The sequence below is a fragment of the Dendrobates tinctorius genome, unplaced genomic scaffold (genome assembly GCF_039654945.1).
Source record: "Dendrobates tinctorius isolate UK_male_01 unplaced genomic scaffold, ASM3965494v1 ptg000254l, whole genome shotgun sequence".
NCBI lineage: Eukaryota > Metazoa > Chordata > Amphibia > Anura > Dendrobatidae > Dendrobates > Dendrobates tinctorius.
In genome coordinates, this window is record NW_027361921.1 from 7,802,285 (window position 1) to 7,829,976 (window position 27,692).

Here is a 27,692-nt window from a genome sequence, read left to right on the forward strand (position 1 = left end):
AATTAATGCAAGCCATATCTCTAACTAGAACATCCCTGACTGATGAGGTACATTCGGAAGTGGGGCGTCTTCTGCAGGATATGCAAGCCATGAGAGGGCGCATTGCGGATGTTGAAACGAGAGTCTCCAACCTTACGCCCTTAGAAACTAAACTGACAAAAGTAGCTGGCTCCATAAATGCCTGGAGGCAGAAGGCGGATGACCTGGAAAATAGGTCGCGCCGGAATAATATCTGAATCATTGGATTACCAGAACGCTCTGAAGCTCAACGACTGGAGGAACTTTTGGAAAATTGGCTTAAAGACACTTGGGGAGATGAGTTCTCTTCAACCTTTTCTGTAGAAAGGGCCCATAGGGTCCCAACAAAATCTCTCCCCACAGGCAGTCCGCCACATTTTTTTGGCACATCTCCTAAACTGCAGGGACAGAGACGCTATTCTCCGCATGACCAGGCAAAAAAAACCCATTAAATTCAATAATGCCACAATATCAATTTTTCCAGATTTTTCCATGGAGCTACAGAAGCAGCGGGCTCAATTTATGGAGATCAAGAAGCAACTCAGAGAAAGAAACATCTTATACTCAATGGTCTACCCAGCTCAACTCCGAATTGTTTACGAGGGCTCTTCCATATTCTGCACAACCCCGGCGGAGGCCGTGGAATGGCTGCGGTCCCACGCGTGAGTGGATGGACTGTCACCCTGATTTCACTGCTATCGTCTATGGGTGTATAGGTATATATGGGTATATAGGGCTATATGGGTATATAGGGGGAAAAAGGGGCTCTTTCTGCCAATGTCCAATGTAACACCGATACCAGACACTGTGTTCAGTAAGGGTACCCTCTTTTTGGGAATATGACAGGAGCTTGCGACTGTGCTCCTCTTTGAACTTTATTCAGTTTTTTCTTGTTTCAGTTTTGTTAGTTGATGTTTATATAGATACTGCTGCCAAGACACTAATTATGCTGCCTGTAAGGGTCAGTCTGCGCGACACAGTATACCATATTAAGACCGGGGACCATGAAGTCTGAATTAATATGCATGACTTGGAATGTGAGCGGTCTTGGGTCTCCCCAAAAGAGAATTAAGTTTTTTTCCCAGATTATACGTCATCGTCCTCACATTGTGGCCCTGGTTGAAACACACTTGACCAGAGATTCGGCTCATTATGTGCAGAAACCATGGGTACAATGGTCTATACTTGGATTCCACACCAGTTACTCTAGAGGGGTTTCTTTGTTAATCCATAACGACACTAGATAGGAGGTCAAGGAGGCTCAGAAAGACCCTGAGGGACGCTTTGTTTTTGTGCATGCGTCAATAGATTTGAAAGACTACGTCATAATTTGTGTCTGTAACCCACCCCTGGCCAATATATCAGTCGTTAAAAAGGCGGTAAGCTTTGCCTTAAATTAGCCAGATGCATTAGTTATGTGCATGGGAGATTTTAGCCTTGTCATGGATAACGGTCTTGATAGACTAGATGACGGAGTATCCGGGACGACCTACTCTCCATCTCCGCTATCATTGCTCGTCGAGGCAGTGGTTGGTTGGATTTGTGGAGGATACATCTTCCTGACGTGAGAGAATATACCTGTCACTCGTCTATTAGATGCACTCTATCTCGTATAGATTATATATTTGATTACAGCAACCTGGCAATGTGGGTGGGGGATGTGGAACATGGGAATAGGAGCATCTCAGATCATAGCCCGATAATCCTTACACTTAGATTTGGCCAAAGGCGTCATAATCTATTTTGGAAGTTGAACCCATTTTGGCTGAAATTAATAAGCCCCAATGACCAAACTCTAGACCAATTAGACTGCTTTATTTTGTCCCACCCTGAACCCCAAAATATTAACTTGTTTTGGGACGCCCTTAAAGCGTATCTAAGGGGATGGTTGTCTTCCACAAATTCCTGTATTAAACGGGTGACATCTAGGGAAGATTATGAGATGGAGAAGCGATTGAGGGATTCAGAAGCAAATTATATAGCTAATCAAACAAATGAAAATAGAAATGAGTGGCTAAACTCCTATAGATTATATACTCAATATATGGATACCAAATCTAAACGTAAATTATTTTTTTACTCGTCAGTCATATTTTGAACTAGGAAATCAGTCCAGCAAGTTATTGGCATTTATAGTGCGCCAACACAACACATCTAATACCATACTTGAAAATTCGAAAACTAGGTAACTCTATAGTAACCTCAACGGGTGATAAACTCCAGAGTTTCCATGACTATTATCAAACATTATACAGTTCCAAAGAGGGTTTTAGTACTTTAGACTGCCTTGAGTATTTATCAGACGTAAAGTTTCCCACATTGAGTCCCGCTCAACAAGCCTTTCTGGATGCAGACTTCACAACAGAGGAAATAAATGAAGCCATAGTGGATATGGCCTTTGGGAAGGCGCCTGGGCCGAGTGCATTTCCCATAGAAATGTACAGGAAATATCGGGATGTTTTGGCACCATTCCTTCTGAGGGTGTTTCAGAGGACCTGGGAGGAACGTTCTTCACTGGACTCCTTTTATGAGCAAATGTAATAGTGCTTAGGAAGGAGGGGAAGGATCCTCTTTAATGTGGATCATATTGCCCCATATTGTTGGTAAATATGTTCTATATGATCTTCCCTAAAATCCTGGCCACTAGATTAAATTCGGTGATACTAGAAATAATACATCCAGACCAGACCGGTTTCATGCCCGGGAAAAATAAATCTATTAATATTAGGAGAGTTCAGTCAGTGGTCCAGTACAGTTTCCTAGTGCCTTCGATTCTCGAGTGGTCATTTTTATCTGCATGTTTACAAAAATATGAATTCGGTTCCAAATCTAGGAAGTGGATTTGTGCGATGTACATGAAACCAAAAGCCTGAATAATAATAAATAACTCTGTATCCAAATCCTTCTCTTTGGGAAGAGAAACCCGCCAGTGGTGCCCTCTTTCCCTGGCCCTTTTCGCTCTTGCAATCGAAGCGTTGGCAATCCGTATAAGATCCACTCCAGACATTAAATGTATAGAAATAGCGGGCCGTTTAGATACCATTGGCCTATATGCTGATGATATGGTGATATTTATGAATAAAGCAGAAGAAACACTACCCCATGCCATTGCTACTATAGACAAATTTAGTAACTATTTGGGATTATACATAAATTGGGATAAATCCACCTTGATGACGCTCTCCCTTGGTCCAATGGATCACCTTGAAATGTTATCCCCATTGCCTGTTGTAACTAACTTTTAAGTACCTGGGAATAAATATTTCAAAATATAGTAGACTCGACTTAAAAATGAATATTCTCCCATTGTTAGATCATGTTAAACTTAAATTTGCTATCTGGAGTAAATTGCCATTATCGGTCTCCGGACGTATTAACCTGATTAAAATGATCCTACTCCCCAAAACTCAGCTACTCCCTCCAACATAGTGCAATACTGATCCCTAAATCTTTTTTCTCAGGCCTAAATTCATTAGTGTTATCCTTTATATGGGGGAAGACTAGACCTAAACTCAAATTGTCTACCTTACATAGGTCTAAACAGATAGGCGGGGGCGACATTGCCGGATTTCTTTTTATATTAATTGGCTGGGCAAGTCAGAGCCCTGAGTAGATGGATGCCCAATAATTGTTTGCCTAACTCGGAGAGCCATCTGGCTCATGTTGCAGGGACTGATTGCTTGTTGGGGTTTATAGAAGTAGAAAAACCTAACGTCTCTGGATTATTACCCTTAATCCGGTTGGCAAGGTCAGCCTGGAGACAACTTAAATGAGTGGTTTGCTTTATTGACGTTATAGCTGAAATGCCACTATGGAATAATTCCTTTTTCCCGATGCTATTAAACCACCCGTCCACTCAATTCTGGATCTCATATAATGTTTCCTCGATTAAGGATTTATATGATCACAATGTCCTAATGTCCTTTGAGCAAATACAAATTAAACACGGTGTCCCGAGATCCCAATTATTTCGATACCTACAGCTTAGATCAGCAATTCAATCACACTTATGTAACAGAAATCCGACCCAAGCAATATTGTCTTTTCCTTTGATAGGGATTCTCAAATCATAAGGCCCCCAGGGTCTTATTTCTACCTTATATACTTATATGTTGTCTGCAGGCTCTGACTCTGCTTTATTGTCAGTAAGGGAGAGGTGGAGGTCTCTAGTTCCAGATATCCAAAATGAAGATTGGGAGGAGATCCTTGGTTCTCCAACCGGGGTGTCTCCATCAGCCAATAATAAAATGACTCAAATGTATATAGTGCACCAGTCATATCTGACTCCACTACGGCTATTTAGGATGGGTTGGTCCCAATCCTCAGAATGTTTAAGATGTCATACAATGGATGCGGATTTTATACATATTGTAAGATAAGATAAGATAATCCTTTAATCGTCCCATCATGGGGAAATTGAGAGCATTACAGCAGCAAGGCAGGAACAAGTACAGATACAGATGCATAAAGGCATAACATTGACAGTAGGTAGGTACATATACGAAGAAAAAAAAAAAAGGATATGACTGGACTATCACAACTTTGGATCTATCAGCTCACTGTTTGAGTCGTTCTCCATTTTGGACAGTGCTGGTTATACAGCCTAACTGCAGCAGGAAGGAAGGACTTTCGATAGCGCTCCCTCTAACATTTAGGATGAAGTAGCCGGTCACTGACAGTACTGCACATCTTTGTCACGGTCTCATGCATGGGATGGGAATCATTCTGCGCCATGTAGCTCACCTTGGCCAGTATCCTCCTGTCGCCTACTTCCTGAACTGGATCAAGGGGGCATCCCAGGACAGAGCTGGCCCTTCTAATCAGTTTGTCCAGCCTATTCCTGTCCCTGGTTGATATGCCACTACCGCAGCACACCACACCAAAGAAGATGACTGATGCCACAGCAGAGTTGAAGAAGGATGCAAGGAGTGCCCCCCTAACTCCGAAGGCTCTCAGCCTTCTGAGCAGATAAAGCCTACTGTGGCCCTTCCTGTACACTGCATCCAAGTGATGGGCCCAGTCAAGCTTATTATTGAGGATCACACCAAGGTACTTATAGGTGTCGACTATCTCAATGTCATTTCCCTGAATGTTCACCACTACTGGTGGATTTTTTCCCTTGCAAGAGTCCACCACCAATTCCTTGGTCTTCCCGGAATTAATCCTAAGGTGGTTCCTCTGACACCACTCCACAAAAGCTTGGTTAGTATCTCTGTACTCTTTCACCTCCTCCTGTGATGAGGCCTACTATTGCAGAGTCCTCAGAATACTTCTGCAAGTAGCAGCTAGATGAGTTGCACTTAAAATCCGCAGTGTACAGTGTGAAGAGAAAAGGGGTAAGAACTGTACCTTGAGGTGCCCCGTATTGCAGATCACCGTGTCTGACACACTGTCCCGAACCTTTACAAACTGAGGTTGGTTCGTGAGGTAGTTAAGGATCCAGGTGGAGAGTTGGAGGTCCACGCCAACATGGCCCAGCTTGTCTCTCAGTAGACCTGGCTGTATGGTATTAAAAGCACTAGAGATATCGAAGAACATTATTCTCACAGTGTTCCCAGGTTTCTACAGGTGAGAGAGAGTCCTATCTATAAGGTGGATAATGGCATCATCCACACCAATGCCCGGCCTGTAGGCAAACTGGAGAGGGTCCATATCCGAGCTCACTAGAGGACGGAGACGTGTGAGAACCAATCTCTCTAGTACCTTCATCAGGTGTGATGTCAATGCTTCAGTTCTATAGTCATTAAGGTCTTTCGGATAAGGTTTCTTTGGAACTGGTACCACACACGATAATTTCCACAGTTGTGGTACTATACCTATTCTCAGGCTCATATTAAACAGATATGTAATGATCTCACTCAGCTGGTGCCCGCAGGTTCTGATTAGCCTTGCACTGATGCCGTAAGGACCTGCAGCCTTCAAAACTTTGATCTTATCCAGTTCTTTTGCAACCTGGGTACTTGTGAAGAACAGACCCTGGCTCAGTTGACAAGTTGCAGCAGGGGGTGAGGTTATTGTAGCAGAGAGGTGTGAATGGTATGCAGAGGCAGGAGCAGCCAGTGTGTGATTAAATCTGTTAAAGAATAGATTAAGTTCATTAAGCCCCTCTTTATCTACAACCATCCTGGAGACAGTCTGTCTATGCCCAGATATAGACTTTAGACCCTCCCAGACTTCATGAATAGTTTTCTGTAACAGTTTCAGTTCAATCTTTCTCTTATAATTAGCCTTTCGGTGCCTGATTAGATTCTTCAGATCTTTCTGCACCCGTCTCAGCCTGCCCTTGTCACCTGATCTGAAGGCCAACTTCTTCTCTTTGAGAAGAGCCTTTATTCCGGGGCTGATCCATGGTTTATTGTTAGAGAAGCACCTCACTACTTTTGTGGGTACCGTGTTGTCTACACAGAAATTAATCTAGTCCGTTATACAGTGTGTGAGACCATCCATGTCATCACCATAGGAATCTTGCAGCACATCCCAAGTGGTTGTTTCAAAGCAGTCTCTCAGAGCATCATCATTCTCCTCAGTCCATATCCTCACTGTGCGAGTGACAGCAGGTTCTCGCTGTACAAGTGGCTTGTACACGGGTTGGAGGTGCACTAGGTTGTGATCCGATCTTCCAAGGGGCAGTAGGGCTGACAATTCATATGCCCCTCTCACATTGGCAAAGAACAAGTCCAATATTTTGTTGTCTCTAGTGAGGCAGGTAACATACTGTGTGCAACCGGGTAGTATGGATGCTGGAGACACATGATTGAAGTCTCCCGAAACCAGAAGGAGTGCTTGGGGGTGAAGGGACTGCATCATGCTCACTGTGGATTGTAGGACCTCAGTGGCGGCATCAGCTTTTGCAGAAGGGGGGGACATATGCAGCTATCATGATTACATGCGATAGTTCCCTCGGTAAATAAAAAGGTCTCATGCCCACAGCTAATAGCTCAATGTCCTTAAAGCATGTTTGCTCTTTGACCACGATATGCCTAGAGTCACACCATCTATCATTCACAAATATTGCCAGCCCTCCGCCTTTCCTCTTACCGCTCTCCCTTGTCCTGTCCGCGCGAATGAGTTTAAAGCCATCCAACGAGACAACAGTGTCTGGAGTACCTTTGGTGAGCCAGGTCTCTGTAAACAGCAAAATACTGCACTCCCTTAATTCCCGATGATGTCTGGTCAGCGCCGACAGTTCGTCCATCTTATTCCCGAGTGACCTCACATTGCCCATAATGATGGAGGGAAGAGCAGGTCTATAGCGCCTTCTTCTAGCTTTCCTGAGGGCTCCAGCTCTGCAACCTCTTCTCTTAGTCCTCCTTATTTCTGTTAGAATGTCCTCTGGTCTATTAGCAGCATGCTGCCTTGCTGTATCCCTATGCAGCAGTATAGCTTCTCTGGAGTAGACAATAGGGTCTTTTTCAGTTCCTGGATTTCCCAACACAATAGATCCAAGTAAAAACAAGGTAAAAAGTCCATCGAAGGTCCAGATCCTCTTATGGTTTTCCATAGTGCAATGTCCTTTGGAGTAACAATAAAAAAGAGAGAGGAAAAATAGAAAAAATAGAGAAAAAAGGAGAGCAAAGAAGGAGCTACTGTAACAGGCTGCCACTCCAGCGGCGCCAGACATGTATCTATTGTGTGGGGATGCCCAACTATTCTATCTTTTTGGGGCGACCTGACCTCGTTGTTAACCTCCCTCATAGGTACTCCTGTTCCTCTCACTCCATTGGTATGTGTGTTTGGTGTGATATGGGGACACCACGTTAGAATTTTCCTGCGGGAGACACTTTTTAGCCAGGAAAATATTGGCCTTATGCTGGATGGGTAATCTACATCCTTCTCTTAGAGCTTGGATTGAACTAGTAAATTCAATTATACCTTTACGAGCGGACGCTGTACCAGAATAGGGGTTGCGTGGGGAAGTTTAATAAAATTTGCGATGTATGGAATACATCTCACCTTACTATAAAAAAGCGTAGATAGTGGTCTGTTATTAGCATAACAGCTGTAGTGAAGAATATATTGACTTATACTTTATAGGTTTATAATGTCATCAGTGCTATGGAGGTTGTATTGGCAGCAGGGTAGGAGGAGTAGTTTTTTGTATTATGTTAGATATTATGTTGGTTGTAATGTATCACTCTGGGTTATGCATAACCAAACATTTGTATATATGAATAACGGGTTCTTGTAACTACTCCTAGGTTATCCATAGGCCTCACAAGAGTGAGGACCTGTGAAATTGAGATCTATAAAAATAACTCAATACGCAAACTTGATGGTTTTCTTCCTTTACAGATAGTATGATGATCGTGTATACATTGCATTGGTTATTTACAAAATGTGTGCATCTGTTGTTTGTTGTTTAATAAATTGAATTTAAAAAAAAATCTTACTTAATGAAGGAAAGTATAAAAACCCTGCTGTGGTGTTCACAATCCTTTTGCAATAGGACATGCTGGATGGCAAAACAAGTGCTAGTAATATCGCAAAAGTAACATGCCAAAGGAGTTGAAAAGAAAAGTTTTGAGTGAGGAAAAGAAGGGCTCAATTCTGGATACACTAAGCGTCATGTTGCCTCCATCCTTAAAATTTCTATGACCGCAGTCCATTACAAGGTCAGGAAGCAGACATTGGGGACAACAAAGCTGCAGAACGGCAGAGGGTGAATACAACTCTCCACTGACTGGGATAACCGTCATCTTATTTGAATGTCACTAAGCAACCGCAGGCTGACCTCAAGTGACCTACAAAAGGAATGGCAGCTGGGGTGAAGTGCACGGCAAGAACAGTTCATAACAGGCTCCTAGAGGCAGAGCTAATGTCATGTAAAGCTAGAAAAAAGCCTTTCATCAATGAGAAGCAAAGGAGAGCCAGGCTGAAGTTTTCTAAAGACCATAAGGATTGGACCCATAGAGGACTGGAGTAAGGTAATCTGCTCTGATGAGTCTAATTTTCAGCTTTGCACAACACCTGGTCGTCTAATGGTTAGACGGAGACCTGGAGAGGCGTACCAGCCACAGTGTCTTGCACCCACTGTGAAATTTGGTGGAGGATCCGTGATGATCTGGGGATGCTTCAGCAAGGCAGGTTATTCTTTGCAAAGGACGTATGAATCAAGCCGCATACAAGGTTATCCTGGAAAAACAGTTGAATCCTTCAGCTCAGGCAATATTCCCCAACTCTGAGGACTGGTTTTTCCTGCAGAACAATGTGCCATGCCCTGCAGCTGGTCAATCAATGTGTGGATGAAGGATCACCCCATCAAATCCCTGTCATGGCCAGCCCAATATCCAGACCTGAGCCCCATTGAAAACCTCTGGAATGTAATCAAGAGGAAGATGGATAGTCACAAGCCATCAAACAAATAAGAACTGCTTAAATTTTTGTACCAGGAATGGCATAAGGTCACCCAAAATCAGTGTGAAAAACTGATGGAAAACATGCCAAGACGCATGGAAGCTGTGATTAAAAATCATGGTTATTCCACAAAATATTGAGTTCTGAACTCTTCCCGAGTTAAAACATTAGAATTGTTGTTTCTAAAGGATTGTGAACTTGTTTTCTTTGCATTATTTGAGGTCTGCAAGCACTGCATTTTTTTTTGTTATTTCGACCATTTGTCATTTTCTGAAAATAAATACAAAATTTAGTGCTTGGAAATTTGGAGACATGTTGTCAGAAGTTTATAAAATAAAAGAGCAATTTACATTTTACTCAATAATATACCTATAAAGAGAAAAATCAGACAAACTGACAATTTTGCAGTAGTCTCTCTTTCCCAGAGCTGTAAATCCACAAAAATATAGAGAAAAATCAGACAAACTGACAAGTTTGCAGTAGTAATAGTCAGTGATAAGGTGTCATAAAGGAGCGCTTAGGAAGCAACCCAAGGGCAGACAAGGATGTCAGGTCTCCACCGCATCTCCAGCCGAAAACCTCCAATGGGGGATAGGAGCAATGAGAAAATGGAAAACGGTCTTAGGAGCGCAGGAAAGAGACTCAGACAAGAGATGGGGTTAAACCACAACGCGTTTCGACGGAGATCTGTCTTCATCAGGTGAAAGTTCCTCCGTCGAAACGCGTTGTGGTTTAAACCCATCTCTTGTCTGAGTCTCTTTCCTGCGCTCCTAAGACCGTTTTCCATTTTCTCATCAATTTTGCAGTAGTCTCTTTTTCCCAGAACTGTAAATCCACAAAAATAATAACTACTCAGGTCCATCACCTGTCCATGGAAATATATGGAGCTTCCACGTTACTTGTAGCGCAAAGACTCTGGAAAAGCTCTATGGCTCCTCACACCCCAAAAGAAATCCAGCGAATTCTGCTCTCCCAAATCCATAAGGCCCCTCCCTTCTGAGCCCCACAGTGTGCCTAAACCACATATAGTGTCCATGTGTTTGGAATTTCTGTAGCGATAACAGCCCGCCGAATTTACAGGTGTGTGTCTCCAGAAGATTGAGCTGGACACCACAACGTATTGCTCATTACAATTTCCGCAGTAACATCCACTGCTGCCTGTTTCTGGAAAACACCCATGGAGTCAAAATAGTCACTACATCTGTAGATAAATTCGCAAAGGGATATAATTTCCAAAATGGGGTCATTTGAGGGGGGATTTTGCTTTTCTAGTACTTATGGGCTCTGTATATGGAGTCCGTAAATTATGCTAGGAAATTCTGCGCTCCAGGAGGCAAATGGTGTTCCATCCCTCCAAAGTCTTGTTGTGTGGCTAAGCAGTACTGTAAAGCCACATTTGGGGTATTTCCACATTCAGCAGAAATTTTAGGACAAACTTTGGTGCAATTTGTTCCCATTTCCCAATGTAAACAATTAAAATCTGGTTCTAAAACAAAATTTTGGTGGTAAAAATGTAGTTATTTTTTCTTCACTGCCCAACGGCATACAATTCTGTCTGCACCCCTAGATTAAATCAAGAGGTGTATTTTATAAAATGGTGTCTCTTATTAGGAGTTTTGCTGTTTTGGCACCTCAGGGACTCGTAGGTCATGGCACCCGCAAACCAGAACAGTAAAATCTGCACTATAATATGGCGCTCTTTCCCTTCTGAGCTTTGCACTGTGCATGAAAAGTAACAAACTGGGGTCCATTTTTTCCAATTAGCTCTTTGAAAAATTAACCCCTTTATGACATCGGATGTAATGATCCGTCCATGTGACCCGGGCCAGTTTGACCATTGTCGGATCATTATGTCATGTGATCTCCCACGATCACAGAGGGTGTGCAGGCGTTCACCGCTGGATGTCAGCTGATTCTGACAGCTGACACTCGGCACTAGGTGCCGGGAGTGGTCACAGACCACTCCCAGCACTTTGACTTCCGAAATACTGAGATCGACCAAGATCGCAGCATTCTGGAAGCCGGTACAGGGCTGACAGCCCCTGTGCCTTTGAATCGGAGACCCTGCGGCGTGACGTGTGGTCCCGATCGTTGCCATAATGACCTGATGACGACATCCGGGTCACCAGAGCTAGGAAACGTGTTGATCATGCGCAGTGCATGATCAGCAAGTCTCTCTATCAGTGCAGTGCTGACAGCTTCTTTGGCATGCAGATCCTGCTTCATCTGCATGCTATAGAAGCGATGAGCCTGCAAAAAATGATAGTACCAGAGTGGGACAAAGTAAAAAAAAAAGTGTAAAAAAAAAAAATTGTAAATATTTTTAAAAAAAATCAAAAATAATAGTAAAAACATCAATATATATTCTATCACTAAATAAATATTTGAATGAAAAAAAATCTAAACAATAAAAGTATACATATTTGGTATCACCGCATCCGCAACGACCCGACCTATAAAACTGTACCACTAGTTAAGGGTTCCCCAACTCCAGTCCTCAAGGCCCACCAACAGATCATGTTTTCAGGATTTCCTTTGTATTGCATCGGTGATGCAATTATCATCTGAGCAATACTAAGGAAATCCTGAAAACATGATCTGTTGGTGGGCCTTGAGGACGGGAGTTGGGGAACCCTGCACTAGTTAACCCCTTTAGTGAACACCATAAAAAATAAGTCAAAAAGCAATGCTTTATCATTATGCTGCCGATCAAAAAGTGGAATAACACGTGATCAAAATGACAGATATAAACATGGTACCGCTGAAAACATCATCTTATCCCACAAAAAAAACAAGTCGCCATACACCTCCATCAGTAGAAAAATAAAAGTTATAGCTCTCAGAATAAAGTGATGCAAAAGTTATTTTTTATATGAAATGGTTTTTATTGTATAAAAGTGCCAAAACATAAAAAAATGATAAGTGAGGTATTGCTCTAATCGTACTAACCCAAAGACTAAAACTGCCTTATCAATTTTACCACACATAGAATCATAGAATGGTAGAGTTGGAAGGGACCACCTGGGTCATCTTGTCCAACCCCCTGCTCAAAGCAGGATTCACGAAATCAACCAAGACAGATGTCTGTCCAGCCTCTGTTTGAAGACTTCCATGGAAGGAGAGCTCACCACTTCTCGTGGCAGCCTGTTCCACTCATTGATCACCCTAACTGTCAAAAAGTTTTTTCTAATATCTAATCTGTGTCTCCTCCCATTCAGTTTCGTCCCATTGCTTCTAGTCTTTTCTTGTGCAAATGATAATAAAGATGATCCTTCTACAATGTGACAGCCCTTGAGATATTTGTAGACAGCTATTAAGTCTCCTCTCAGTCTTCTTTTTTGCAGGCTAAACACTCCCAAATCTTGTAACCGTTCCTCATAGGACATGGTTTGCAGACCGGTCACCATTCTGGTCGCTCTTCTCTGAACTTGCTCCAGTTTGTTGATGGCTTTTTTAAAATGTGGTGCCCAGAACTGGACACAGTATTCCAGATGAAGTCTGACCAAAGAGGAGTAGTAGAAAGGCAATAATGACTTCTCGTGAACTAGACTAGACTGTATGCTTCTGTTAATACATCCCAGAATTGCATTTGCCTTTTTTTGCTGCTGCATCACACTGTTGACTCATGTTCAGTTTATGATTTATTAGTAAACCCAAGTCTTTTTCACATGTGCTGTTGCTTAGCCCTATTCCTCCCATTCTGTATATGCTTTTTCATTTTTATTGCCCAGATGTAATACTTTCCATTTTTCCCTGTTAAAAACCATTCTGTTAGTTGCTGCCCACTGCTCCAGCTTATTTATATCTTTTTGAATCTCCGTGGAGCCCCACTTGAGACATTCTTCCAACTGGATGTGCAGCCATTTATGACCACTCTTTGGGTCTGATCACTAAGCCAGTTATGAATCCACCTAACAGTTGCCTTGTCCATTCCATACTTAGTCATTTTTTCAATAAGGATGGAGTGAGATATTGTGTCAAATGCTTTGTTGAAGTCAAGATATACTATATCTACAGCATTTCCCTTATCCACCCAGTCAGTGATTCTGTCCTGGAAGGAAATTAAGTTAGTCCGACATGACTTATTAGCTACAAACCCATGCTGACTCTGGTTAATTACTTAATTTTTATCCAGGTACTTACATACATGTTGTTTAATAATTTGTTCAAAGATTTTTCCTGGTATAGAAGTCAGACTCACCTGCCTATAGTTCCCTGGTTCCACCTTCTTCCCCCTTTTGAAGATTTGATCAACATTTGCTCTTCTCCAGCCTTATGGGACTTCTCCTGTTTTCTAAGAATTTTCAACGATTATGGAGAGTGGTTCAAAAATTTCTTCTGCTATCTCCTTCAGTACTCTGGGGTGTAATTCATCTGGACCTGGAGACTTGAATTCATTTATGTTAGCTAAGTGTTTCCTCACTATCTGTTTATAGATATCCAGGTTTTCTCTATTCCTTTAATAGGACAGTGAAGATCAGTTGCTGTTACATTTTCTTTCTGAGAGAAAACAGATGCAAAATAGGAATTTAAAAGTTCAGCCTTCCCAACATCCTGTCTTACCATTTCATCATTTTCATCCTGTAAAAATCCTATAGCATCTTTGACTTTTCTTTTACTTTTGACATATCCCCAAAATCCTTTTTTATTGCTTTTGACGTGTCATGTAAGCCTTACTTCATTACTTAATTGTCAGCTTTAGCTAATCTGATTTGTGCTTTGCAAGTTCTGCAGACAGCATTATATTCTTCTCTAGATATGCCTCCCTCTTTCTTTTTGATAAACATTTCTTTCTTCCTTTTTAACATGTGTTTAAGTTCTGTGTTCATTCATCCTGGTTTCTTTCAATGCTTCGTATTGTTCCCTCTTTTTGGAATTGTTAATGATTGTGCTTTGGGAATCTCATTTTTCAAGATTTCCCATCCTTCCTGGACATTTGTCCTTAAGGATTTTCAGCCATTGGATCCCCCCCATTTCTCTTTCTGAGTCCCTTAAAATCTGCCTTTCTGGAATCTAACCTTGAAGTCTGAGTCTTCACAGGTCTTTCTCCTCTAGTTATCCAAAATTTTAAAATAGCATGGTTGCTACCTACTAGGGTCCCAGCCACTTTTACCTCCTCAACCATTTCCTCCCTGTTTATAAGGATTAGATCCAAGGTAGCATATCCCCTTGTTTTCTCCCCTACCTTTTGGAAGATAAAGTTGTCAGCAAGAGAGGATAAGAATTTGCTTGACCTGTTAGTTTTGCCTGAGAGAGATTCCCAACAATTGTCTGGATAGTTGAAATCTCCGATGACCACTATGTCTCTTTTTTTTTTTTTTTTTTTTTTTTTGGAGAACTTGGACAGTTGATGCATAAAGAGTTCACATCCATATCTTCAGCTTCAACAGGCGGCCTATAGTAAATGCCTATAATGGTGTCCTTTCCATTGTCTGTCCTTGTATTACCCAGTTTCCACAGAACTCAGTCTCTGAAGCTTCAATCTCTGTGCAGATATATGCTTTTCTAACATAAATGTGACATCTCCTCATTTATCAAGTCTGTTTCTTGCAAATTAGTTGTATCCTTCTAATCTTGTATTCCAATCATGTGTATTGTCCCACCAAGTTTCAGTGATTCCAATGACATCATATTTCTTTTCCTGTGTTAGTAGTTCCAGTTCTCCTTGTTTGTTGACCATTCTTTGCGCATTTATATAGAAACATTTTAGTATGTGACTGGATTCTCTTCCTCCAATATTTTAATTATTTAGATTTTTTGTCTTTGTTCTTCCTTTCCCCTTCTAAAAGCAGAGTTCTCAAAAGCATTTGTCAGTTGTATGGACTTTTCTGGCCTTTTGCTTCCCTTCCCACATTGTTATAGTTTAAAGCTCTCCTGATGTGTAGCAAGGCGACTTCCAAATACATGTTTTCCAGTCTTCGTAAGGTGCACCTCATCTTTAGCAAGGAGTCCATCTTATAGGTAATTCACTCTGTGATCCAGAAATTCAAATCCTTGTTCACCTGCAGAATCTTATTCCACCTCCTTGTTCCATGGCCATCCACTGGGAGGATGGAAGAGAAGACCACCTGCGCTCCCAGTTCTTTCACTTTCTTACCTAAGTTTTCAAAGTCATTGCAGATGGTTTCCAGGTCGTTTCTTGCGGTGTCATTTGTCCCCACATGTATTAGCACAAATGGGTAGTCATCTGTAGGTCTGAAGAGTCCTGATATCCTGTCAGACACATCTTTAATTTTTGCACCTGGAAGACAGCACATTTTTCTTGAGGTTATATCCAGTCTGCAGATAGCGGCCTCTGTTCCTCTCATCAGGGAATCCCCCATGACCACAACTCTCCGTTTCTTCTTCACAACATTTCTCTTTCTCCATCCAGGAGGACTCTGAGGTCGTACAAAGTTGTTCTTTGTTGTTAAAGTCTTATCTTGATGTATTTCTTCATCATTCTCCAGTGTGAGAGCCTGGTACTGGTTCCTGAGCAGTATGGGCACTGACTGCCTCCCAATTCTCCTACTTCTCTGTGTTACATGCTTCCATTTCTCTGTTTCTTCAGGTGCACTTTGAAATTCTTTTCTTTCTGTAGCATGAAGAGATAATTCTGCTCTAAGAACTCTTCACCTTCCTTAATGATCTTCAATGTAGCAAACCTCTAGATTTTGCAACCTTTCCTCCAACAGGGAAACAAGCTTGCATCTCTGGTATGTGAAGTTTGGTTTTTCCACTGGTAAGTCTGTGAACATGTAGCAAGAAATGCAGCTCACCAAATGACTCCTGGTCTCTTCCATGTTCTTGTTGTTAGAGATATGAAAGCGGTGAAAAACGTGCCAAAACTCATGGTTTACCGATGTCCTCCTTTCTTCTGCAACGGCCAAAATCCAGTATTCTTTGAGCTCACGGAGACTATTTACTTATCCCACAATGCACTGGGAATATGCAAATTCTCTCCTCAGGACTCCTCCCCTGGTTTACCGATGTCCTCATTTCAGCTGCAGCAGCCAAAATCCAGTGTTCTTTGAGCTCGCTGAGACTCTTCACTTATATTCACTTATCCGAAAATACACTGGGAATATACAAATTCTCTCCTCAGGACTCCTCCTCTGGAATGGTATAAACGCCGCTCAAAAGAAATTCATGAATTGCTGTTTTTTGTTCATTCTGCCTCCCAAAAATCTGAATAGAAAGCGATCAAAAAATGTCATGTCCCAGAAAATGGTACCAATAAAAACGTCAACTCGTCATTCAAAAAACAAGACCTCTAATGACTCTGTGGGCCAAAATATGGAAAAATTATAGCTCTCAAAATATGGTGATGCAAAAACTATTTTTTGCAATAAAAAGCGTATGTGACAGCAGCCAAACATAAAATCCCGCTATAAGGCCTCTTTCACACGTCCTGATATTTCCGGTACCGGAGATGCCAGTGTCCGTGTGTGTAATACTTGCGACACGTGTGGCATGCATGTGCCGCATTAGTACCACAAGGACGAGCATCAGGGAAAAATCGTTACAGTAAGCGCTGTTCCGCGGCACTGGGTGCTAAACACGGCTCTCATCATTCTCCCCTGCTGAACTGAGCTCCGTTCCCAGCCGGGCTGAGCTGCATTGAGATCCAGTGAAATTCCGCTAGCACTGTGAGCACTGGGATCTCACCGAAGTCACCGCAGTTCAGCCCGGCTAGAAACACAGCGTCAGTAATTGGGGGTGTCGTCATAGAGGTTACATACGGTCACTGGGCTCCATTCCCACCTGGGCTGAGCTGCGGTGACTTCAGTGAGATCCCCGCTATCACCGTGAACGCTCACTTTGCTAGCGGGGATCTCATCGCAGCTCAGCCCGGCTGGGAACGGAGCTCAGTGATCGGAGATAATCTCTATAACGTCACTCCCGATCCCTGACCCTGCATTCCCAGTAGCTTATTCACCAGTGGTTTTCAGCCAGGACAGTCGCATCTTCGTACTGTCCAGGTTGAAAACTAATTATCCCCCAGACATGGATTACTGCATGGGACAGAACAACGGACAGGTATGGTATATTGTTGTTTTATTATTTTACTTTTATTACAGGAGATCGAGCGCTTCGGTGGAATTAGGCGAAGTTGTAAGTATGGTTTAATTAAGATTATTAAAGGAGTCTGTCATTTTTTTTTTCAAATAAAAGACTTTATTCTGGCTGTGTCTTTATTTACAATACAACTATAGGATAAGTAATGGATGGCTGTCTTATAGATGCCTCTCCATTGCTAATCCATGGTCTTGATGTCACCTGACAATACAAAGGTGACATCAACACCACAAATAAAAACCCCACTTGCCACCACTGCAGGGCAAGTGGTAAGAGCCAGGCAAAGCGCCAGATTTGGTGCATATAATAGATGTGCCTTTTATGGGCAGCTGTGGGCTGCTATTTTTAGGCTGGGGGATCCAATATCCATGGCCCCTTACCAGCCTGAGAATACCAGCCCCCAGCTGTTAGCTTTAGCAAGGCTGGTTGTCAGAAATGGGGGGACTCCATGCTGTTTTTTTAAATTATTTATTTAAATCATTTAAAAAACAGCATGGGGACCCCTTTATTCTTGATACCCAGCCTTGCTGACAGCAAAGGGTTGCAGCCCCCAGCTCTGTTTTGTCTGGCTGGTTATCAAAAATAGAGGGGAACCCATGCCGTTTTTAATTACCGTATTTATTTACAGTGCAGGAGCAGCAGATGAATACTCCCATTCGCCACTCCTGCTATCACTGCTATTAGTAGCAGCAGGGGTAAGCTGATGGGAGTAATGGTCCTATCAGCCGCCGCCTGTTTTCTCTTTTATTACTTAAATGTAACTCATCATTCTCCCCTGCTCGCACTGATTGCTGGTAGAGCAGGGAAGAATGAGGAGAGTAGTGTTCAGCACCCAGCGCCGGGGAACAGCGCTTACTGTAATGCTTCTTCCCCCGCACCGATGCATGTCACATGATGACATACATGTGTGCTATGTGTATGCACGTGTGCAGAATGTTTTATGACCCGTGCTGACATTACAAAACGGACATGTCAGCGTGTTTTTGCCCACGGACACACGGTCCGTTGAAATCCACTGACATGTGCACAGACCCATTCTCTTGAATAAGCAAATAGCGCTTCATTCCTCCCGAGTCTCTTGTCATGGCTAAGTAGCACTGCACAGCTACATATGGGGTATTGCCACGTTTAGCAGAAATTGTGGGACAAATTTTGTTGCCATTTTTACCCACTTCTCGTGTGAAAATGTAAAATCTTTGGCTAAATAAAATTTGGGTGGTAAAAATGTAGCTATTTTGTCCTCACTGCCCAATGGTATAAAATTCTGTGACACACCCATGGTGTCAATATGATCACTGAACCCCTAGATAAATTCATTGAGAGGTGTCGTTCGTAAAATGGGTCGCTTATGGGGGGTTCTGCTGTTCTGGCACCTCATGGGCTCCCCAGTGGGTCATGGCACCTGCAAACCATAACAGTAAAATCTGGCACTCCTCCCCTTCCCACATATGGAAGTATCAGCATACTCAGGAAAAAAATTGCACAACAACTTTTGGGGTCCATTTTCTCCTGTTACCCTTGGGAAAAGAAAAAAAAATTGGATCTGAAGTAAATTTTTGTGAAAAAAGTTAATGTTCATTTTTTTGAACATTCCAAAAATTCCTGTGAAGCACCTGAAGGGTCAATAAACTTCTTGAATGTGGTTTTGAGCACCTTCAGCGGTGCAGTTTTTAGAAATGTGTCACTTTTGGGTATTTTCTAACATATAGACCCCTCAAAGTGACTTCAAATGTGAGGTGGTCCCTAAAAAAATGGTGCAAAAATGAGAAGTCGCTGTTTAACTTTTAACCCTTATAACTTCCTTAAAAAAAATTTGGTTCCAAAATTGGCTGATGTAAAGTAGACATGTGGGAAATGTTACTTATTAAGTATTTGACGTGACTTATCTCTGTGATTTAAGGGCATGAAAATTCAAAGTTGGAAAATTGTGAAATGTTCTAAATTTTCGCCAAATTTTCATTTTTTTTCACAAATAAACGCAAGCCATATCAAAGAAATTTTACCACTATCGTGAAGTACAGTATGTCATGAGAAAACATTCTCAGAGTCACCATTGAAGTCTTCCAGAGTTATTACCTCATAAAGGGACAGTGGTCAGAATTGTAAAAATTGGCCCGGTCATTAACATGCAAACCACCCTCAGAGGGGTAAAGGGGTTAAAAACTCGGGGCTACATTTGCACCGCAGCATTAGCGGTGCAGATTACATTACCTCTCACTTGTATACATAAGTTCCTGCCTGCATGCCTTCCTATGCTTGTCATTGAATGGAAACATTTATTCCTGAGGATGAACGGACGAGCAAGTATATCACTAATAAAACACAGCAAGCAAATCTCTATATATAAAAATGAATGTGTGTGTATCACCAACCAATCACAAAGCATCTTTCATTTCAACAGAGCTGTTCCAAAGAAACTGAGCTGTGATTAGTTGCAAGGAAAACTGTTGTTCATAGCATCCAATCACTAAGCATCTCTCATTTCACCAGAGCTGGTTAAAAGAAACTGAGATGTGATTGGTTGCTATGAGCAAGTTTTCCCACTTGACAACACCTCAGCAGACACTGACATGGTGGGATAAATCTAGCATCCCCGTAAACATAAGCTCCCAGCCAGAAAGGAGCAGAGAGCAGATGACAGAAATGAATCCCCCCTACCGTGCCTATATCCCCATCACACATCCTCCATCCCATAGGCACATCTTCCCTCTTAAAGGAATCATTGGTATGGAAGTTGGAGAAAATCCATCCAGCACTTTGGTTTTGACCCCAGGCCTCTCTTAAAGGCATCTCCGGTATGGAAGTTAGGGCAAATCCACTCAGCGCTCTGGTTCTGATCCCAGGCTCTCTTAAAGGGATCCCTGGTATGGAAGTTAGGGCAATTTCACTCAGCGCTCTGGTTCTGACACCAAGCCCCTCTTAAAGGGATCCCCGGTATGGAAGTGAGGGTAAATCCCTCAGCGCTCTGATTCTCACCCCAGGCTTCTATTAAAGGGTCATTGGTATGGAAGTCAGTGCAAATCCACTCAACGCTCTGGTTCTGACGCCAGGCCTCTCTTAATGGGATCCCCGGTATGGAAGTTAGGACCGCTCCACTCAGTGCTCTGGTTCTGACCCCAGGCTGATGGGATGATGTGGGATATTAGGGTTAGTAGTCCGGTGGCTCTGGCTGAAGGGATGATGTGGGATATTAGGGGTAGTAGTCCGGTGGCTCTGGCTGATGGGATGATGTGAGATGTTGGGGGTTGTCGTCCGGTAGCTCTGGCTGACGGGATGATGTAGGATATTAAATGTAGTAGTCCGGTGCCTCTGGCTGATGGGATGATGTGGGATATTAGGGGTAGTAGTCCGGTGGCTCTGGCTGACGGGATGATGTAGGATATTAGAGGTAGTAGTCCGGTGGCTCTGGCTGACGGGATGATGTAGGATATTAAATGTAGTAGTCCGGTGCCTCTGGCTGATGGGATGATGTGGGATATTAGGGGTAGTAGTCCGGTGGCTCTGGCTGACGGGATGATGTGGGATATTAGGGGTAGTAGTCCGGTGGCTCTGGCTGACGGGATGATGTAGGATATTAGAGGTAGTTGACCGGTGGTTCTGGCTGACAGGATGATGTGGGATATTATTGTGAATGTGGCTATGCGGAGTGGGCGGGGCTCTACACTCATCTTTATTTATATATATATATATATATATATATATAGATATAATCATTATAATTTGTTATAACTAACCGTAGTTAGTTACTATGCCCGGGCAGCGCCGGGCTCTTCAGCTAGTATCTGATAAAACACAATAATATCAACGCAACCATGCTGGAAAAGTCTGCATCCCTTAAAGCCGTGGACTCCACTCTACGGGCATTGGTCCAATAGTCTTTAATCCGTGGCCAATTCCTCATAGCGCTACTTCCCTTCAGAACCCTGCCATTCGCCCAAACAGTAGTTTTTCTCCATGTTTTGTGTATCGTCGTACTCTGGAGAAATTGCAGAATACAGTCATGGCCAAAAGTTTTGAGAATGACACAAATATTATATTTTCACATGATTTGCTGCCCTCTGGTTTTTATGTGTGTTTGTCAGATGTTTTTATCACATACAGAAATATAATTGCAATCATATTATGAGTAACAAAAGGTTATATTGACAGTTAGAATGAGTTAATGCAGCAAGTCAATATTTGCAGTGTTGACCCTTCTTCTTCAGGACCTCAGCAATTCTCCCTGGCATGCTCTCAGTCAACTTCTGGATCAAATCCTGACTGATAGCAGTCCATTCTTGCAAAATCAATGCTTTTATTTTGTCTGAATTTGAAGGTTTTTGTTTGTCCACCCGTCTCTTGATGATTGACCACAAGTTCTCAATGGGATTAAGATCTGGGGAGTTTCCAGGCCATGGTCCCAAAATCTCTGTTTTGTTCCCTGAGCCATTTAGTTATCACCTTTGCTTTATGGCAAGGTGCTCCATCATGTTGAAAAAGGCATTGTTGATCGCCAAACTGCTCTTGGATGGTTGGGAGAAGTTGCTCTCGGAGGACATTCTGGTACCATTCTTTATTCATGGTTTTTTTTAGGCAAGACTGAGAGAGAGCCCATTCCCTTGGCTGAGAAGCCACCCCACACATGAATGGTTTCAGGATGCTTGACAGTTGGCATGAGACAAGACTGGTGGTAGCGCTCACCTGGTCTTTTCCGAATAAGCCGTTTTCCAGATGTCCCAAACAATCAAAATGGGGATTCATCAGAGAAAATGACTTTACCCCAGTCCTCAGCAGTCCACTCCCTGTACCTCTTGCAGAATATCAGTCTGTCCATGATGTTTTTTCTGGAGAGAAGTGGCTTCTTTGCTGCCCTCCTTGAGACCAGGCCTTGCTCCAAGAGTCTCCGCCTCACAGTGCGTGCAGATGCACTCACACCTGCCTGCTGCCATTCCTGAGCAAGCTCTGCACTGCTGGTAGCCCGATCCCACAGCTGAAACACTTTTAAGAGACGGTCCTGGCGCTTGCTGGTCTTTCTTGGGCACCCTGGAGCCTTTTTGGCAACAAGGGAACCTCTCTCCTTGAAGTTCTTGATGATGTGATAGATTGTTGACTGAGGTGCAATCTTTCTAGCTGCGATACTCTTCCCTGTTAGGCCATTTTTGTGCAGTGCAATGATGACTGCACGTGTTTCTTTAGCGATAACCATGGTTAACAGAAGAGAAACAATGATGCCAAGCACCAGCCTCCTTTTAAAGTGTCCAGTGGTGTCATTCTTACTTAATCATGACAGATTGATCTCCAGCCCTGTCCTCATCAACACCCACACCTGTGTTAATGGAGCAATCACTGAAACGATGTTAGCTGGTCCTTTTAAGGCAGGGCTGCAATGATGTTGAAATGTGTTTTGGGGGATAAAGTTAATTTTCTAGGCAAATATTGACTTTGCAAGTAATTGCTGTTAAGCTGATCACTCTTTATAACATTCTGGAGTATATGCAAATTGCCAATAGAAAAAATGAAGCAGTAGACTTTGTAAAAATTAATATTTGTGTCATTCTCAAAACTTTTGGCCATGACTGTAAATTGTGTGTTGGATTTTCTCCTGTTAATCTTGTGAAAATAAAAAAATGGGACTAAGAACGTTTGTGGGAAAAATGTGATTTTTTTTTTTTTTTTTTTTTTTTATTCTCACGACTCAACATTATAAACTTCTGTGTTGCACCTGGGGGTTCAAGGTGCTCACCATTCATATATAGATATATTCCTCGAGGGGTCTAGTTTACAAACTTGTGGGGGATTTCCAGTCTTTAGGCACATCAGGGGCTCTCCAAACGTGACATGGCGTATGCTAATGATTCCAGCAAATTTTGCATTCAAAAAGTCAAATGACACACCTTCAATTCCGAGTCCTGCAGCAGTTTTCCCCCACATATGGGGTATTGGTGTGAAGGAGAGTATGGCTGATTAAATCAGTTATTGACCCTACATAAGGTCGCTTAAGTATAATATGGCAAGATGGCGCCTGCATCGGGGACCACACCCTGTTATGCAAGATGGATCAGAGTGGAAGCTGATGCAACACACAAGACCATATAAAGAATCAGCCAATCACAGATATACACGCAGCTTGCAAGCTACGCATTATCTCCGTCCTATTGCTTTTTACTACATAAGATGTTGTATCTGTGCCAATGAGCGAGTTCTACGCCTACTCTAATCAATCAAGAGCAGAGAATAGATCTGACTTTGTGTCCCGTGTCATTTCTTATGTGCGTGTACTTGATAGATTAGATCAGGAGCAGGCAATCGAGGGTTTTGAATTAAGAGACCAACCCAACACCGGCATGCTCAGGAGAAATTGCGCAACCAATTTTTGGGTTCATTTCTTCCCTGTTACCCTTGTGAAAATAAAAAATTGGGTCTAAAGTAACATTTTTATGAAATAAAGTATGTTCCACATCCAGCAATTCCTGTGATGCATCTGAAAGGTTAATAAACTTCTTGAATGTGGTTTTGAGCACCTTTTAGGGGTGCCGTTTTTAGATTGGTGTAAATTTAGAGTATTTTCTGTTATATAGGCCCCTCAAAGTCATTTTAAATGTGATGTGGTCCCTAAAACACATGGTTTTGTAAATTTTGTTGTAAAAGAAAATTAATCGGTCAACTTTTAACCCTTTATAACTTTCTAAAAATAAAAGGAATTATGGTTCAAAAATTGTGCTGATGTAAAGTAGACATGTTATTAAATGTTATTTTTGAACTATTTTGTGTGACATAACTCTGATTTTAAGATAAAAAAATTAAAAGTTTGAAAATTGCTAAATTTTCACTACATTTCGTTTTTTCATAAATAAATGCAAGTCTTATAGAACAAGTTTTACCACTATTATGAAGTAATAATAAATAATGATAATAATCTTTATATAGCGCCAACATATTCCGCAGCGCTCTAAAGTTTAACAGTTTCAAAACACAAGTCATAAGTAACAATGTTAACAATGCAATAATTAACACTTGGTGAATGTTTTTCCCAGCAATATGAGCTCCTGAAGGATGTTGATGGAACTTGATATTTAGATTCAAGGATGATTTTTAATTCAAAATAGAATACAACCGGTTTCGACTGCTAAGATTCTTCCTCAGGTATAATGTCAAGATCATAAACGGATCTGTCTGAACACATTTTATAGCAGATCTCTCTGCATGTGGTTTTGGGTGGGGGCTGAAAGGTCTATTTTTCAGACACACCCAGATAGTCAGATATGCAGGATTTTGCACTCTGAGGAATCTAAATATCAAGTTCCATCATCATCATCTTTCAGGAGCGCATATTGCTGGGAAATACATTCACCAAGTGTTATAACCTATGAAAGCACTGTCCAGTGCTCTCACTAGTTCCCAGATCTTTGCAGCAAACTGAATGGAAAGAGGAATGGAATGATCCAGGGACTGGATCTACATGCAGTATCTCAAGACACCAAATAGGTGAGTGTATTCACACTGAGCATATACCTTTGATAACTAACTACTACACTTAGAAGCTTGCGCTTCCCATTTTTCTCTCTATAATCCCCTCTTGTTTTAAATACAATAATTAAAGCAAAATAAGATGACCCTGCTCGTGAGAGCTTACAATCTACAATGAGGTGGGGGAGATACACACCTGTACTTTGTATCTACAATGGTGTATTTACAATGATGGTCCAGCCATCTTGAGGGAGTGAGGGATGGATGGAGATAGTGAATGGGCTACACACGCACACTAATGACTTTGATTAGTGAACGTGATAGGCTGCTCTGAACAAATGTGTTTTGAGGGAGCGCCTGAAACTATGCAAATTGTGGATAGTCCTGACTTCTTGGGGTAGAGCATTCCAGGGGATAGGAGAAGCACGGGAGAAGTCTTGGAGTCGGGAGTGGGAGGTACGGATTAGTGCAGAGGTTAGTCAAAAGTCGTTTGCAGAGTGCAGCGGTCGGTTAGGCCGATAGACAGAAATGAGGGAGGAGGTGTAGGAGGGTGCTGCACTGTGGAGAGCTTTGTGGGTGAGAACAAGTACTTTGAATTGGATCCTATAATAAATTGGCAGCCACTGTAAGGACTGGCAAAGAGCGGACGCGTCCGAGTACCGATTGGTCAAATAGATGATCCTGGCTGCTGCATTAAGTATGGACTGGAGAAGGTGTAGTCGAGTGACGGGAAGGCCAATTAATAGAGCGTTGCAGTAATCCAGGTGGGAGTGGATTAATGCTACAGTGAGGGTTTTTGTTGTTTCCATGGTGAGAAAAGGGCGGATTCTAGAGATGTTCTTTAGTTGTAAGCGGCAAGAGCCGGCAAGAGATTGTATATGGGATGTGAAGGAGAGATTGGTGTCAAACATAACACCCAGACAGCGCGCCTGCTGCCGGGGTGTTATTGTGGTACCTCCCACGGAGAGGGAAATGTCAGATTTAGGGAGGTTAGTAGACAACGGAAGCAGAAGTTCAGTTTTGGAGAGGTTGAGTTTCATATAGAGAGTGGACATAATGTTGGAGACTGCAGACAGACAGTCACTGGTGTTCTGTAGTACAGCGGGGGTAAGTATAATATGTCACAAGAAAACCTCAGATCCACTAGGATCCGTTGAAGCGTTGCAGAATTATTACCTCATAAACTGACACTGGTCAGATTTGAGAAAAATTGGCCTGGTCAGGAAGGTGGAAACAGGCTTCTGGGTGAAGGGGTTAAAGCATGTTTTATGCCTATAATTTTGTGTGATTTGGTACCCCTAACATTCTAGCCTATTAGAAACCTTCAGTTTTAGAATCAACTAAGGATTGGTAATTAATTTGTGAATCTCTCAGATGGATGTAGATTGATTCCACCAGGTAGACTCTAGAGATTGAATATATTAGACCTTTCTCCTATTCCCCTCTACTTCCAACTACCATATGTTAGCAACTGTGTCTTTTTAGAGAACTAGGGCAATTTGAAATGTGTCCATCCCCCTGTCTAAGATCTTAATCAGATCTCTCGGATTCCATGTCCCTTAAGGTACTGTCACACTTAGCGATGTACCAGCGATCCCGACCAGCGATATGACGCGGTCAGGATCGCTGGTACATCGCTAAGTGGTCGCTAGTGAGCTGCCACACAGGCAGATCTCACCAGCGACGTCGCTGGGGACGGGGGTCGCTACTTACCTGTCACACTAGGCGATCCTGCGTCCTCCCGCCCGGCTCCACGCTCGTCTCTCCACAGGAAGCCCAGCAGGAAGCTGACGACGAGAAACAGTCCTGGACGTTCTCATGCGATCAGCAATAACCAGCGGGGGAGCCGGTCGTAGGTAAGTATCAGACATAGCGATATCGCTAGCAATATCGCTATAACGTCACAAGTTATAGCGATATTGCTAGCGATATCGCTTAGTGTGACAGTACCTTTACCTAAATCTGTCAACATGAGTCCAAAATGCATCAGACTAGATAAAGAGGTTCAGCCATAAAATTACAATTTTATTAAACCAATGTGTACCACCGATAAAAAGCATATTAAAAGGAGATGCCAATCCATACACCAAACAAGGAAATATGCAAATATTAATCCTATATGGAAGAATGTACACAGTAGGGAGATCAAAACTACAAATGCCTAAGTGGTAACTACCCATACAGCATACCCTGCAGAGTACATACTGAGTCTTCAGTGTGCAATACTCAAGATGAAAGTAATAATAATAATGTATACAATATATATAGCACTTAATGTGTGACTGTCCTAAAAATTAACGTCTTTGCCCAAACAATTATAGCTGACTTACCATCTACCATGTACTGGTGAGAAACAGTTAAGCCACAAAGTTGGCAAGATGCATAATATGCAGACACAGGCGTTTCCAGGTGTAAAAAAGCAGCTATTTCACACAATAGTAGTCAGTAAATAGTCTCAGTCTGACTAGTGTGAGCAATGACTGCCCTCACTAAAGATTGGGCATGTTGTAAAAACAGTCACCATGTAATCCCCACACTGATAAGCAAGGTTCATAAGAGTGCAGAGTGCATTGAGGAAACATACAACCTTGTATGGTGTTATCCCCGACACGCGTGTCGCCACAGCTTCGTCCAAGGGGGTAGATTGTGAGTCCAAAATGATCTGCAGAGTTTGGCAGATATTATCAAAGATGCCTTGCTTCTGCTGTTTGACACACTAGTTAAGAAGATTCCTGTCGAACGTGGATCTCTCTACCCATACTTTCAGATTATCTTCCCTTTTACCTTTTATATACGTCTATCCTCCTTACCCCATT

At 42.3% G+C, this 27,692-nt stretch overlaps 1 protein-coding gene across 1 annotated transcript in view; it reads left to right on the forward strand.

The window, feature by feature from the left end:
- The window catches only part of VPS16 (VPS16 core subunit of CORVET and HOPS complexes), a 325,784-nt gene that overhangs the window by 245,838 nt on the left and 52,254 nt on the right, over nt 1–27,692 (forward strand). The window lies entirely within an intron of this gene.